Here is a 16,689-nt window from a genome sequence, read left to right on the forward strand (position 1 = left end):
GAATATGTTATTAGATCTGTCACTAAATTAAAAGCTCCCACATTGTTTGGTTATTTGGGTTGCAAGGAATCCTATGTAAATTCCCTTCTTGGCAGTAGCAACACTAAACCTTCTGTACTAGCTACATTACAGACACTGGGGGTTGCATGACTACTCATTTTTGCTAATAGTTAAAAAAAAGTCTACTTACGAGTATATTCAGGCTTCTTTATTAGGGCAGTTATATGCTGATAAGCACCACAGGTCAATCTACACAAATTACACATCAAACTTTTCCAAGTGTAGTCTTATGCAGTTGACTATAGAATTAGCTTCATCTTGGCTGATATGTTTTCAGAATAATAAAGTACATTTTGCTTGCTTTCTTCTTTTCCTTATGTGCCTGTACAGTATTTCTTTACTGTCTGCCTTAATGATATTTTTAAGCTCTCCACAGTAACGTCTATGTAACAGATGTACTAGCCAACAAGTCAAATATTTTATGCAGCTCATACGTTCTACACACACTTCAATTTGTTTGATATGGCAAAGGGATTAAAAGATCTAGTTTAGCAGCTGCTTCTTATCCTCCATAATGTATGTGACCATACAAAACAGAGGGGGTAGAGAGGGGATAGAGGGACAGACATGCAGTCTTTGGCTATAGAAACTCTGACATGTGTGATCTTGTTTGTGAAATTGATGGAAAAATGATTTGCTGCGATTTGGGCATAACAAACAAAATTCTGATTTGCTTACAAACTCGAGCATGATTCTATCCAGCAGAAGGATATGTGGTTTTCATTGACAAGTTTCACCATGTGATCTCCTTTTTATCCCCTCACCAGAACCAGCACCACCACCACCGCCCCACCTACTCTCTTTGCTCTCATAAATTTACAGATTACCAGAGTAGGGGGGAGCAGAATGAGGTTGGAGGCCGTGTTTTTGCTGATATCCATTCCAGATGCTGGCTAGACTCGATGGAGTCAGGCCCGTGGTACTGGAGCTGGATTTAGTTGTCTTTTCCTCCAGGTGTGATGCCTCATGCTGATTCCTCCACATGTTTGAGCGACCTTATCCAAACACGTCGAGCCTAGGGATAGCAGCGCCTCCTCTCATATGACTCCATACAAGCCCACCCACAGTAGCAGGGATCTATTGCACAGCTCTGCTACAGACACCAGTCTGTTTAGCTCTGCCTGTCACCAACATCGTGCTATGGCCTGCATGTCAAACACCTTCAGGACTTTATTAGCCTCAGAAAAGAAATAAACCCATTGAGTGATTTTTTTTCTATGTTTAATCATACTCAGTCCTGGTACATGCTAGATCCCCTGTTCACATCTGTAGCAACAGTGTTAAAGTTTGACCTACTAGTTGGTCATCTGAGCTATAGACCTGCCAGCCTTATTATTGCTGTTGCAACGTGAGCCTGGTTGACGCTCTTGTAAGGCATATTAAAGCTGTCACATTTTAAGTCTAGTGGGTATTTTACGATAATATACTACTAAATAATGAGGGTGGAGGTTTGGGGGGGGCTAAAGCAAATTTTGCACCATTACTAGAGCTCATTAATGTCATAAATGTGGTATGGCTAAATAAAGAGAAACTAAAATGATGACGTATTTACAGAATTTGTTCTGATGGCATGAATTCCAGGAACTTCCTGTTCTGTTTTATTTTTATTTTTTTTTAAAGTTGTGCGTTACGCAGGCTTAAAGGATAAAGAGAACATTCTTGGAGATTCTTCAGATTCTTACTGAAAATGGCTCTACGTACCAAACCTTGCAACATGTGGTAAGCAAATATTTGGTAATGTCTCAATCCTTGTATGAAACATGACTGGACATGAAATCAGATCCTAGAACTGGTACAACAGTGCTATTTAAATGTACATACCTTAGAACATACAAGCCAAAGAACAAAATACAAGCCAAAAGATGATGGAACATGATATAATAAATTCATTTGGCAGTATCAAAGGCTCTCATTATTATTGCTTATTAATGTGTGAATCTCACTATTTATCACGAGCCTAGTGCTATATCACCATAAATCAACTGGAACAGTTTTCTGTGGTGTAAAAGTAATTACCAATGTGAAAATGGATCGTCCTTTTACATGGATGTGCAGTAGCAGACAGAAGACAGCTGCAACATATTTTAGAGCCAATCCTGCATTATTATTGTTATTATTCAGAATTTTCCATTCGAATCCATCCCATCATGGATTCTTTATAGATGTATCTTGAGAAAGTGATGCGTGTCAATCCTGCCTCTACTGATTTTTTTTTTTAACCTTTGTTGTGGAATATTGCCTGAACTGTATTAGAGGTTCATTATAATAAATTATGTGATGGATTTATTTTTTAAACTATGGGATGGATTTTACTAATAGTTATTGACTCTTGTAGACCTCAACATCCAAAAGTGCTGCTCTCATCCAACTCTGGACATATGTTAATAATTCCCAAAGAAAAAAAAAAGGTTTGAGTACTGGGAAAAGAAGCTTGAGATAATTATATGTTGAACTATCAAGATCCCACTACAAGTAAATATTATTGTTCAAAGCTCACTGCAAACATGGGGCAGTGGATTATCTTAAGAGCTTTCAGATGGTACCAAAGACTCTGAAAAGACACACAACCTCAGAGACACGTTCTGAATGGGTTCTGACTCCATTGTTTCGGTCCAAGTATGGAGAGACCAAAACCATCAGCATCATTTCCAGTCAGTGCCGAGAAGCAGCGTAAGGAGCGTCTAGCTGGAGCCTAATGCAAAAAATTTGGACCCTTATAGGGCCCCGGAGCTGGTATTAATTTCTGGTGCCTATTGGCCTACATTCCCTGGCACACTCAAACACTGTTTTTGTAAAGGAGTGTTACTGGAACGCTGGATAGCAGATCTGGAGTTGATAATCAGTTCTGTCCAGATCTGCCAGCATCTGTACCAGATCTTACAGGAGAGTTGAACTGACTGTTGGGGAAAATGAAAGCATTCTGAAAATCATTCATCATTGCCAAGTTAAAATGAGGGAAATTTAACAACGTGTTGCATTCTGACAAGAGAGATGTCTGATCCCACAAACTCAAGAACCTTTGTGATGTTTTAGAGAAGGATTCTCTTTGTCCAAGCAATTAAAACCAATTACAAGCTGGTTAGGTTGATGAATGTAAACGAAAGCAAAGAGTACCATGGAATCAATGTTACAGAACCTTCTCATATAGAATCTCTGGAAGTGAATTATTCATCCATTTGTATTTCCTTATTTAAGTTCACAATCACTACAATCAGCATCCTACATCGTGCTATATAACCCCCGCAGCGTTTCCTTGCTTTTCCACCTCTAACTGTTCCAATGTTGTGTGATCCCTTCTTCCCAAAGCTAATGTGTTTCTTATTTAGGCAGATAGAAGGAGGAAAGCAAAATGACTCATGGCACACAGGCTATATATCATAATACAGCACTCCAGGGAGACTGAACACTTCCAGCAACATTCACTACAGTGCAGTTAAAAAAGCGTCAACTTCGGCCAGAGTGTGTGCCGCCGACGCACCTTCTTGGGGTTCGACGGAGGAATATGCAGCTTGGAAATTCCAGCGGTTATGGAGGCCATGGTTTCTAGTCAATAAGCAAATGATACCAATGAGGAAATATATTGCCTGTTTCCGATGCCAAGTGATTTTCAGCTCATCAAATATCTTAGTCTTTAAAATAAATAGAAATGCTTGTGGGAGTGTTTAATTTACTGGCATATGAGACAACTTCATAAAAGTTTTTTAGCAAATGGCATATATTTTCACACATGCTTAATGGGGATCTGTGTAAAAATGTGTATCTGTTTCATGTATTAATGGTATTTTTAGTGGCCAGCATGGTAGTGCAGCAAGTAGTGTTGCCATCTCACAGCTCCTTTGAGCCTTGTGTGTGTGGGGGTTATTCCAGGTTATTTCAGTTATTCTTCATGTTCCTAACTGTGAAGGAGTGTACGAATCTGTAAATGGCATCTCAACTAGCTTGAATTCCTATCTTGCTTTTGGCTAATGTTTTTGTGATAGACAGCAGATCCACCATAACACGGACCAGAATCAAGCAATAACAGATAATAAAAGTAATAACAGCTGCTTGTGCCTAAGTGGAATAGAGGCCCCATAGTGTAGTTGTTATCACGTCTGTTTTACACGCAGAAGGTCCTGGGTTCAAGCCCCTTTGGAACCAGATGTTTAATGAGCAGTGGTGGCTCAAGCAGTTAAGGCTTTGGGGTGTTGCATGGAGGATTAGGATTCAAGCACCAGTGCTGCTATTATTGGGCCCTTGAGTTGGGTTATGTGAAGAAACAATTTCACTGCGTTGTAATGTATATGTAACAAAAATAAAGGCTTCTATTCTACATGATGATTGACTTCTTAATATAATCATGTTTTCTATAAAAACTAAAAAAACTTCAGGAAGTCACTGTAGACAAAGGTGCAGGAAGACATTCTTGTCCACCACCATGCGACTCTGCAATGAGACAATGCTTCTGGACAGTAGAGACAATGGACATAGCTACTGATTTTGTATACCCAATTACTGTACACAAATGCATGTCGCTGCACATCTTCTGCATGCACTTCCACTGTAGTTATGACTTATTTATGACCACTGTACATTTATTTTTTATACACACCAATAACAGATCTATAATTTTTTTTGTACAGTTAATCTTTAGAGAAACCCTAGTTTCAGTCTGTAAATAACTTGAGATCTTTTCATATGTACATTTATTCGTTATTATTTGTATTTATGAGTATATTGTGCACTTGTGTTAAGTCTTAGTTGTCCTTATTGCTTTTGTGCTGTAGCTATTGTGATACCAAATTTCCCCTTGGGGATTAATAAAGTGATCTACACTACTGTACTCTACTCTACTCTACACCCCACTACGCTACACTATTATATAATAATCTACTGTTGTATACTACTCTACTCTACTCTACTCTACTCTACTCTACTCTACTCTACTCTACTCTACTCTACACCTCACTACTCTACACTATTATACAATAATCTACTGTTGTATACTACTGTACTCTACTCTACTCTACACCTCACTACTCTACACTATTATACAATAATCTACTGTTGTATACTACTGTACTCTACTCTACTCTACGCCTCACTATGCTACACTATTATACAATAATCTATTCTACTCTACACCTCACTACGCTACACTATTATACAATAATCTACTGTTGTATACTACTGTACTCTACTCTACTCTACACCTCACTACTCTACACTATTATACAATAATCTACTGTTGTATACTACTGTACTCTACTCTACTCTACGCCTCACTACGCTACACTATTATAAAATAATCTACTGTTGTATACTACTGTACTCTACTCTACTCTACGCCTCACTACGCTACACTATTATACAATAATCTACTGTTGTATACTACTGTACTCTACTCTACTCTACGCCTCACTACGCTACACTATTATACAATAATCTACTGTTGTATACTACTGTACTCTACTCTACTCTACGCCTCACTACGCTACACTATTATACAATAATCTACTGTTGTATACTACTGTACTCTACTCTACTCTACACCTCACTACTCTACACTATTATACAATAATCTACTGTTGTATACTACTGTACTCTACTCTACTCTACTCTACGCCTCACTATGCTACACTATTATACAATAATCTATTCTACTCTACACCTCACTACGCTACACTATTATACAATAATCTACTGTTGTATACTACTGTACTCTACTCTACTCTACACCTCACTACTCTACACTATTATACAATAATCTACTGTTGTATACTACTGTACTCTACTCTACTCTACACCTCACTACGCTACACTATTATACAATAATCTACTGTTGTATACTACTCTACTCTACTCTACTCTACACCTCACTACGCTACACTATTATACAATAATCTACTGTTGTATACTACTGTACTGTTGTACTACTCTACTCTACTCTACACCTCACTACTCTACACTATTATACAATAATCTACTGTTGTATACTACTGTACTCTACTCTACTCTACACCTCACTACGCTACACTATTATACAATAATCTACTGTTGTATACTACTCTACTCTACTCTACTCTACACCTCACTACGCTACACTATTATACAATAATCTACTGTTGTATACTACTCTACTCTACTCTACTCTACTCTACTCTATGCCTCACTACGCTACACTATTATACAATAATTTACTCTACTCTACTCTATGCCTCACTACGCTACACTATTATACAATACTCTACTCTATTGTTTACCCCAAAGTCGAGGCTTAAGTGCAGGGGAGATCGTGCTTTTTGTATTGCTGCCCCCAGGCTCTGGAACACCTTGCCACTGTCCATTAGAAAAGCCTCTTCTCTTAATATTTTTAAGTCCTGGCTAAAGACATTTTTATTTTCAAAAGCATATGGTTGATGGGTTATCTGTATGATTTTTCTGTTTGTTTTGTTTTATGTTTTTCTGTTTTGTATTACCTAATGGAAAGCACATTGGTCGACAGAAGTTGTAAGTAACTGTGCTATATAAATAAATTGTCATTGTCATTACTCTAATCTACGCCTCACTACGCTACACTATTATACAATAATCTACTCTACTCTACTCTACTCTACGCCTCACTACGCTACAATATTATACAATAATCTACTCTACTCTACGCCTCACTACGCTACACTATTATACAATAATCTACTCTACTCTACTCTACGCCTCACTACGCTACAATATTATACAATAATCTACTCTACTCTACGCCTCACTACGCTACACTATTATACAATAATCTACTCTACTCTACTCTACTCTACGCCTCACTACGCTACAATATTATACAATAATCTACTCTACTCTACGCCTCACTACGCTACACTATTATACAATAATCTACTCTACTCTACTCTACTCTACGCCTCACTACGCTACACTATTATGCAATAATCTACTCTACTCTACGCCTCACTACGCTACAATATTATACAATAATCTACTCTACTCTACGCCTCACTACGCTACACTATTATACAATAATCTACTCTACTCTACTCTACTCTACGCCTCACTACTCTACACTATTATACAATAATCTACTCTACTCTACTCTACGCCTCACTACGCTACACTATTATACAATAATCTACTCTACTCTACTCTACTCTACGCCTCACTACGCTACACTATTATACAATAATCTACTCTACTCTACTCTACTCTACGCCTCACTACGCTACAATATTATACAATAATCTACTCTACGCCTCACTACGCTACACTATTATACAATAATCTACTCTACTCTACTCTACGCCTCACTACGCTACACTATTATACAATAATCTACTCTACTCTACTCTACTCTACGCCTCACTACGCTACACTATTATACAATAATCTACTCTGCACTACTCTACTCTACTCATACTATTCTATTTTACAATACTCCACACTACTATACTCTATGCCTCTGAATTTTACAATATACTACTGTACTTTTTTCTACAGTGCTCTACACCTATCTTCTTTACAATACATTACTCTACATTACTTTACGCCTCTCTAATCTACAATTCACTACTCTGCTCTACTCCTTTCTACAATACGTTAAGCTACTCCTCGCCACCCTGCAACACGCTACTCTATACCTCTCCACTCTCCAATACACTACTCTACATGACTCTACTCTCTTCCTTTCTACAATACATTACTCTACTCCTCTCTACAATATACTATTCATACTACTCTAGTTTACAATACTCTAAAGTACACTACTCAGTGCCTCTCTACTCTACAATACACTAGTCTACACTACTCCTCTATTTTACAATACTCTATAATACTCTTGTCCACGCTTGTCTACTCTGCAGTACACTACCCTACACTACTCTATGCCTCTCTCCTCTACAAGACACTGCACTACTCTACACTACTCCTTTCTGCAATACGTTACTCGACTCCTCTCTACTCTACAAAACACTACTCATACTACTCTATTTTACAACACTCCACACTACTATACACTCTGCCTCTCTACTCTACATTACACTACTCTAGAGCTATACTTGGACTATATGGCTAATTTAACTTTAAACATAATTATGTTGGGCTTGTTTTAATGTTGAAAAGTTGCCTACAACACACACTGGAGGATCTATCTGATATTTTGCTTGCATAAAACTTGCTGTCTCTGTCTGATTACTTTCCCTATTCATTGTAACATGCATTTCAGCTCACGGCTGGAATGAAGGTGACCCAGAATTTCCCGCGACTCCTTGGCTGCCCGTTCCGCTGGTGCAGCGCTCGCACAGCTCAGCCTATACGGCTCCCTAATGCACCATCCCTGAGAGCTCCTTCTCATTTGTCACAATACTGAGACAGATAGCCCTCTCCCCACACCCAGATGAAGGTGACCCACTTGCCCACTGGAGATAGAGGCCACAGAGAATCATCCTGTGCTTGTGCCGTACTCTTTTGTTACACTGCAACATATCGTCAAGGACGAGTATTTAAATGATTTCTAATAATGATACTGATAAGCAAGGTGATACATGACCTCAGGCTTTAAGCACTGAAAATTAAAAAAATAAAATAAAATCCAAACTGATGGTGCCTTCCAAGACCTGACAGAAATTACATAGCAGAATTACATCCTGAGGTGGCTCCCACAAAGAGACGTGACATGAGAGGCTCAGAAGTATCAATAAAACAGGGCCGTTCTTTCCCAGAGGCTTGAAGGAACAAGTATGATGGAGAGAGAGAGAGCCGTGAGAGGTGGTATGATGGGGTCAGTGACGTGGGAGCACGTGGCAGTGCCTCCACACATGGCTCTGGGACAAAGGGAGCCTGACAGATGGCACCTGGTGGGTGACAAACAATTAACAAACCTACAAGAATAGCTGGCATGACACTGTTCTCATAGGCTTCGGAGAAAGAGCGGGCCATCTGAATGCTGAATGCAGACCAAAAGCTGATCTTATCCATGCATTTGTAAAGAAGTCAGCTTTACAAATGCAGCTTCGCTGTGTTTGTTGCTTTCTTTGGTAATAAGAACAGCCATGTAATGACATATAATTGACTTGATCTGATGAGCATCAAAACAACAATTAAGGATTCTGTAGTGCACAATTAACATCAATTGAGGAGTTATTCTTTAGCATTTTTTAGTTCACAACTGGTAGAAATTGCACGTTAGCACAGTCTCGATCTGTCAGAAGAATTTCAGAACCATCAGCTTCACTTCTTTATCCCTCAAGGGCTTTAAAACAGATTTGAATTGTCCACTAAAGTTTCTTCATCTCAGTCTGAGATGACTTGGACCGTGGCTATATATGTGTATGTGTGTGTCTGTACGAACACATCTGGAGTCTAGACTCTGTGACTCTGTGGGCAGGGTTGTATCTGCACCAGGCCCAGAGCTCTGTGCTGTTTACATAGCTGGCACCAGCCATCATCTGTTTCAACATTCATCTGTAGAGCCCTCAGCTTGCCCACAGTCTCTAACTGTAGAAGCCATGTGAAGCAGCCATGGAACTGTTGGACTACTGCTTTTAACACTATAAATGATTCTATCATTTTCTACATGTATTCTCAGACTACGTAAGATTGACTGTGTCTTTAAAATCATTCCAAGAGAAGATCATGAAGGCCTAAAGTAATGGTTAAATTACAGAACCCAAATCTCTTGTAAAATTGTCAAATAGCTTGTATTGTATCCCAGATGATATACTGTACTGTACACTATGCAATTGCCTTATGCGATATGGAATCTAGTGTCTCAAATGGAGCACTAAACTAAACCTTTTACCACTTGATGATGTGAAATATACATAATGCGAGAGCAAAATATAGGCTAATTTAAAAAAAAAATTGAAAACATCAGCACCTGATAACCCCACCCCTGTCCCGCTAATGTACATAAGCAAAAATTCAATCGCTGAGTGCATGAAGTTACATAAACATTATTGGTATTTTCATTCTGAACACACTACTCACACTATTTATACAACACAATAGCAGAGAATAGAGCATAATCACGTGATGCAAAGAGGTGCAGTAGAATATTAGTTTGCTTTCCTGCTCGTACATACACACACACACACACACACACACACACACACACACACACACTGTATTGAATGTTCAATGTTATGTCTATGAATTTAATTTATAAGAGTTATAGTTAATCATAGCAATGGCCTTTCATTTACTCAGAGTTGGTCTTGTGGGCTTGCATGAAGTACACCCTTTGAGAGCTCTTGGCCCTAACAGTTGCTTTATTGGACTCTAGACACTTGCTTGGTTTAATTGACATCTGTATGCAAAGCGGACTCAGTATCCACACCAGAAAAAAATAATGATTTAATAGTTCTCAAGGAGTTAATATATTCTGTTGAATTATGAACAGAATAGAGCAAATCTTAATTAGATGATGATGGTGCTTTAGCTATTAAATATTAATTAACATTCAAAATCTTGAGACAAGTTGAAGAATTTAGAAACCAAGTTAAAACGTAAGGCTAATTATTAGCATTATAAAAAAAAAAGTGTAATGCGCATTCATTAGTGAACAAGAAATTGCCAAATCAATTCTCAATTTATGATCCTAGGATTGCAACTGATTTTGAATTAGTCTTATGAAGCTGTTGTTTCGGCTTCAATTTCTTTTTGACAACAACACAGAGAATAATAAACAGAAAAGAAATTAGTATAAAATAAACCTGCTCGGAATATTGATGCAGTTGGAAAATATATTTGTTTTATGTGGAATGTGCTTTAAATATTGCAGAGAGAGAGGTTTAAGTGTGTATGTGTGTGTGTGTCAGCATGTACTAACTCCCTAAGGAGGAGTGCATCAGGGCACCACTTTCAGCCCACCAAAGATGACCGCCATAAAAGCTCTACCAAAAGATTCATGGTGAACCTAAAAACAGCACTGCCCTTTTCTCATCCACTAGAATAAACCCAGGCACTCAAAGCTATTTGCCATTGCACTTAATGCTTCATTAAATGCAACAGCGAATCATTAAAAGAATTACAAGTTTATAAATTTTACCATCATAACAAGCCATATATGGTTCCTTAGCTGCAACAGCATTTTCCAGTGTTGGCAGGTATGTTAACAATGTTTCACTTACAGCTACGTTTAGATCTTTGAACTGACTGTGGGAAAAACGTAACACTAACAAATTTAACAAACTGCTTTCGTTTCCCTAATTTGGCTTTTATGTGCCAAATTGAAACAAACAGAAAAAGAAAACTTAAGAATCGAACAAATTTGAAACCCATTCAGTAACAGCCAAAAGATCCTGTAGCCAGAAAGGCATGTACTGTATATACTTTGTTGCTGTGCTGCCAAGAACTAGTGTTTTATTTACAGCAGATCCTGATTGTGAATTTAAATCCCTGCTCACCTGGACCCTCTGTTTTTGGATGCCCTTCTCCCTCTGCCCCCCCCCGGCCTCATCTAGCTAACAATAACAAGAGTCATTTAGCACGCTGAATCACAGGGACGGAAGCCAAGGTGGGCTCTGAGGTGCGCAGTCCTTTTACTCCTGTCTAGGCCTCTGCTCTCCACAGTCCTGCCCTAACACACTTCACAAAACCTCATTGTTGTGCCCAGAGATAAGGATGGGCCGTTTGGTCTGCAGGCCGTCTCCAGAGGCGCCACAACTATCTCCTCTATCTCTCCCTCTTGAGAACCAACATTCCAGGCAATGCAGACCCACAGCACATAGCCTAAAGATTTATGTTACAGTAACTTAATAGGCCATGAGACACACACACACTTATCCATGACAAGTTCTTTGAATGTGAAAGTTTTTAAATGGCTGTTTAAGCTGGAAACCATTTGTTCTCTGTCTCTTTTGGTCATGGTTGATGTAATGTATGGCTCTCGTTAAGCACATGTGTGGGATGAGTGGCAAATATATAACAAGTGTTAATACATTTTATGTCACAGCATTGTCGAATTCACAGTCCTGAATGATCGATCATTTTAATTCATTATCTTAGATGTGGATATGGCTTTGATATGGCTGAAATTCATCTAGACTAAAGGTACAAATTAAATAGATGCATAAAGGGAAAATTTCTTTATGTGTCAGAGCCTGAACACAAAAAAACCATGTGGATCCAGAAATTTATAAATGTAGATCAACAATGTTACTATTTTATTAAATTCAGATATTAGGGTTTTGTTGATTTTTTGTTATTTATTAGCGCTCTGTATATCAAGAAAATATATTTGGGAAATTTACCAATGAATTTGTTAATCTGGAAACTCAGTCATATGCAGCCAAACGATTTTTACGTCATGAAGCATTTTGGAACAGAAGACATGTACAGACAATAATTAGACTTTGAGAAAATGGACTTCTAGCTCCCGTTCATATAGAGGTGTATGTGGGTCAGATTTAATTCTGACAGAAAGCATCATGCAATACAAGCTTTCATCACTCTCACGCGTACCATATAATAAAAAATTTACATCCAACATGTAATACCTTGCAATCCAAGCTGCAGCAACAAACAAGCTATTACATATTAAAGTTCAATATGCTGGAAACCTAAGTTTGTTGAATCGTATTTCAACATACATATTACAACAATATTTTGACATTGAGATTGTGGCACAGCTAAAGGCAAATGAGGCAACCACAGTAGAGTGTGCGTCGTAAAAAGTTGATGATGAAAGAAAAGAAAAGAAAGAACAAAAAAAAAACTCTTGCACACACATGGCACACTCCAAGCTGTCGAGAGTTGTCAAAGCACGACTATCTATAGCCCGTCTATCGCACCCACGTCTTCTCAGCATCTTCTGAACATGTGTGGACCCCTAGGAGGGCTCTCGTTCCCCTCCCTCCCTCCACAGTGATCAAACGGTGCGAGTTTTCAGGCCTGGCAGCGCATTCTGTCTGTGGCAGCACACTGAGCTTCACACCCTGGGAGGTGGTAGAGGAAGAGGAAACAGCAGGACAAGGCCCGGTCGGAACGCAGAGCCAGCGGGGGGACAGCAGCCCACCTCTGGGTAGACGTCAGGAAAGCGAGGGCCCAGGGCTGAGCTGATAATAAAGATGAAAGCAGAAAGCATCAGGGAGGCCTGTTCACGCTTTGCCTGAGGCGTCCAGTCGACGCACACCTCAGACCTGTTTATTAGACTGGAGAGCAATGCTCTGTTGTCTGTTGTATGTACTGATAGGGCATTTGGTGTCCCTTAGTCTGTTAATATAAAATTTTATATGTGTTAGGATTTAGGAGTCTAAATACAACAGTTCTTTAACACACATCTGCAAGGAACTAAAATATCCCTTTTGGCACTGTCCCTGGTACCATTTGTAGTATTTTGAATTGCTTTCTCAAGATTAGTAGAATTTCTGCCTCTGATTTATGCTATGCTTTTCGAGATCCGGCCCTGAGAAAAGATTGCATGGTGAGATTCAGATTTAATAGTGTGTGTCAGTTCACCGTGGGTAGCCAATTATGAACAAATTTGGAAAGGAATGCTGTCAGGCACTCCTGGAGATTGAGTGACATTAGAAGCACAGGGCCAATGTTCTTGTGTCAGAGCAATTAGCATTCACTAAAGTAGCCATGCTAGGCCAATTAGCCTTAGATACCAGCAGACACAATCGTCTCTAGCCCCAATTCCACTTGACTGCTCACTATGCTGAACCAGAGCCTGAACTGTTACCAAGAGAAGATGAGAGCAATTTGGTAATAAAGTCAAAATGGTCAAAAGGCAAAAGGTTATATCAGAAGGTCAGAGTGTTAGGAAGTCAAACCAAATCCTCAGTGGTTGAGTTAGAATGAACACATTATGAAGAGGTGTGATTAAGCTTGCTGATGCGATAAACAATCCAGTCATAATCATAACTAATGATGAGTCACGAACGAATTCAGAGCTAACCTTAAATACGATGTCAGTTTTTTGAATTCATGTGTGAATAACAAACACATTAAGTACATGTTAGTACAAGATTGTTAGTTAATTAACACATAGGGATAAGCACAATCAAACATGCTCTATAAGAAAAAATATTGATTAAATGTGCATCACATTGACAATTTGACATGTGGTTGTGTACACAGACATCACTGGATGACGCTGGATTAGATTACTTTTATAATTTACACTGATCCTTGTTATCAAACAGAGAAAGATGCACTAATAATAAACATGATAATTTCATCTCAACTGTAGAAGGGGCTCGGCTCCTTTACCCACACGGGAGAAATAAGCACAGTCACAGTTATTCATTTAACAGACACTTTTAATGATTAACATTTAAAACTTAGATAATAAAGATTAAGATTAAGATTATTTCCTGATGTTTTAGTCTTAGATGTCATTGTGTCTTTTCTCTTGGGCTCATGCTTTGGGCCATTGCTCTTCAAAATGATTTTTTTATAAAGCATGTTTACCTTTATGTGTTAATTAATTCCTTAACTAACACACATGTACTAACATGTACTTATGGTGATCGTTATTCACGCATGAATTCATTCATTAAGGTTAACTCTTCATTAGTTCATGATTAGTTTATGCCTTAACTCATCGTTAGTTCATATTTAATTAAGTATTAATTCAGGTATTAACGCAGGATTATTCAAGAGTTCTTCAGACAGACAGGTTACCTGCTGTCTCCTTTATCCTCAACACTCACAGCTTTATTCCAACCTGAATTTAGGCCCCGTTCAGTAGCATTTGGAGCCAATATTATGACTTGTACCATATCAATTGTGACTACTATCATCTCTATTAGAACTTAAAATCACTGAACACAATCATCATGTGACACCAATGACTTGAGAATGCAGGGTTAAGGAGTTTATATATGTTTTTAGTAAAGAACGATTCAACTGACTGTCAGAAATAAGCACAAATCTTCCTCTGTTATTAGATCTGATGACTCCGTCCAGGGTGTATCCTGCCTTGATGCCCAATGACACCTGAGATAGGCACAGGCTCCCCGTGACCCGAGGTAGTTCTGATAAGCGGTAGAAGATGAATGAATGAATGAATGAATGAATGAATGAATTAGATCTGATGCTGAAATTTTACTGACCATCTAATAAATTCATACACCAAAATCCAATTACGTATGCAAGGGGTCAAATATAAGGCTAATGCAAATAGTGAACTGTATTAAAGAGAAAATGTGCATAAGGTATTTGAGGAATATAGGCGAAATGGAGCACAGTTCATAAGCCACAAACAAAGAGCACATTTTCCCCTTCGGCACAGGTTTCCCATTATAAACACTATAAAATAAGTTTCTTTGAAAAAAAAAAAAATCTCTGCCACATCTGTTTTTAACAAATTGTTACATACCGCAGGAGAATAAAAACCCTGTGCTCATAAGCTTTATCTAGATAACCGGCTTCACACCAGCTCTGTGCAGTGAAAAGGAATTCTCACAGTTTTATATATTTCTGTGTAGATCATCATTATAAGCATCAGAAGAACGATAAGATTCTGGAAAATGTTCAGGACAAAACTGATAATGCTGCTGTTGTTCTCTCGGCATTGTAATTACTGACGATTATGTAAATAATTTTGCGATTTTAATCGTTTCAGTTACACATGTGCAAAAACGAATGTGTGTGCATTTTAACAGTCTCACAGCTGGAGTAGATTTAAACACTATGTAAAATAGAAGCTTGTGTGACTAAAGGGTTCTTCATCATCATTATTCCCCCCATAATTATTAGCTACGTACAACTGAGTTATTTGTTACAGATAAAATACTTCTGTGCTTTATTATTGTTATTATTTGTGAGAAGTATTAACAGCATTAATAAACAAATTGCACACATATACACAAAAATTTGGTCAGCACACAAACTAAAAATAACAACGCACTAGTGTTTACCAGCAAATAGATGAATGGTGTTTGTTTTTAGTTTACTGAACAAATGAATATTGCATGTAATAATTCAGTATTAGGGATTTAGCCGTGTACATGAAAGAAATGCATAATAGCAGTAAACTTTTTTGACCTCATAGCCAGAGGGCCGATAGGCTGCCGGGTGTGGACAGATTGCTAGGGCATGTGAGACACACTTTACAGCCGGTGGACGAGAGAGAAAGTGAGAGAGAGCACCCTGGAGGGAGCAGGAAGCACGACAAGGTTAATGTACTATGACAGACAGGAGCCAGCAATTCTCTTTAATGTCGTCCCATTAGGGCGCCCCTGGTGCAGGCATCTTTCGCATCTTTCCTTTAGGAGCCTCGCTGCCAACAACTGGTGGGGGAGAAAGCAGCGGACCAGCTGCCAAACATGACATTTGCTGGCTAGGGCCACTGAACCCCAGCAGGTGACATCTGTGGAGCAGCCTCTGCTCTGCCTTTCATCCCTCCATCTCCTCTTGCCTGACGGTGGAGTGGGTACCTGTGCAGGGCCTCTGGAGATGAGCAGATGATTGTGCTTGGTTTCCGTGCCCCAGCTGGGGCCTGCGCATAGCCACGGGGCCTGAGCGACCTGCGCCATGAGACTTCCAGCAGCAACATCTGCACCCACGGCCGCCCGCTTTTGTCTGTCTCCCCATCATCCCAACGCTTTTCGGAAGCAGCAGCTGCATTAGAGGAGAATGAAGGCTGCCACAGCATACAGTTATTGCTTCATAGCAGGGTTTTGATTAAATATGGATGAA

This window comes from Tachysurus vachellii, chromosome 10 (assembly GCF_030014155.1).
Source record: "Tachysurus vachellii isolate PV-2020 chromosome 10, HZAU_Pvac_v1, whole genome shotgun sequence".
Taxonomy (NCBI): Eukaryota; Metazoa; Chordata; class Actinopteri; order Siluriformes; family Bagridae; genus Tachysurus; species Tachysurus vachellii.